Here is a 987-nt window from a genome sequence, read left to right on the forward strand (position 1 = left end):
AATGAGAACAAGCGGGTCCACATGAGTCCTGACATGTGGTGGATCTATAGAGAAGCACCTGCACTGTGCTTATTCACCCAATAACATTTTACACATTCCCTGCAGACTTTCATCTAGCTGTATAAAATATATGCCATGCTGACATGAGACCTTTTCATGTGAACAATAAAGGAGTCATGGCAGATAGTGTAAAACAAGCTCTGAAGATGATCCAGGATAAAGGTTAAGCAGACTGTCAATAGACTGTCAAGGCTATCAGTGTTCATTTCAAATGTAATCTATTCAATATGAATCTTTGTGATGTTCATATCAACATTGTTGAAATTGTAGCTACTGTCATGCCAGATTCATGAAACTTCTGCTTTTGCCTGTTGCATATTGTTACTGATGACACGCCAAAATGACTTGGAGGAAACACTCCTTCCAAACAAAAAAGTGCTATGGTTGCCTTGCATGTCTGTAATGCCTCAATACATTTTCCTCATAGTCCACCATGATGAATACAACTCACATATAAGTAATTCGGTGTGTGTGCACCAGGCTCCAAGACATCATTGGCCTTTAGTACTTGTGGTCAGTTTATTTGAATTAAAAGATTAACAACTAAGTCCTGTTGTACAAATTGTGGTTTCTTCTATCAGAAAAAGTTCAATTGTCTTACACAACAGAAATTTCAGTGCATACATTTAGAATTATAACTGCTTTATAGAAGCAAAAAGGGTCAATATAATTTGGATTTATAAGCAACTGAATTTTTATTTTTTTTTGTCATTTATCCACTACCCAATGTCTCATGTTGAAATTCAGAGATGATGAAAGATGATGAAAGATGAAAATTTCAAAACAAGGATAATGAGCTGAGCCTGATGGAGTCAATCAGACCTTTGTCAGGCTACATCCTTTCAATCATATGATCTAAGAAGAAACAATCTGATGAAGGACTACAATGGAATTTGATAAAAATGTGAACTTAAAAAGGAAGTTTGG

At 35.7% G+C, this 987-nt stretch overlaps 1 protein-coding gene across 2 annotated transcripts in view; it reads left to right on the top strand.

The window, feature by feature from the left end:
• The window catches only part of ndp (norrin cystine knot growth factor NDP), a 21,588-nt gene extending 20,983 nt beyond the window's left edge, over positions 1-605 (top strand). For both annotated transcript variants that reach the window (XM_070975313.1, XM_070975312.1), the window contains one exon: positions 1-605. This exon is cut by the window's left edge and continues 681 nt beyond it. The gene's annotated coding sequence lies outside the window, so the exon portion shown is untranslated.
• The last annotated feature ends 382 nt before the right edge of the window (positions 606-987 follow it).

Source organism: Chaetodon trifascialis, chromosome 12 (genome assembly GCF_039877785.1).
Source record: "Chaetodon trifascialis isolate fChaTrf1 chromosome 12, fChaTrf1.hap1, whole genome shotgun sequence".
Classification (NCBI taxonomy): Eukaryota; Metazoa; Chordata; class Actinopteri; order Chaetodontiformes; family Chaetodontidae; genus Chaetodon; species Chaetodon trifascialis.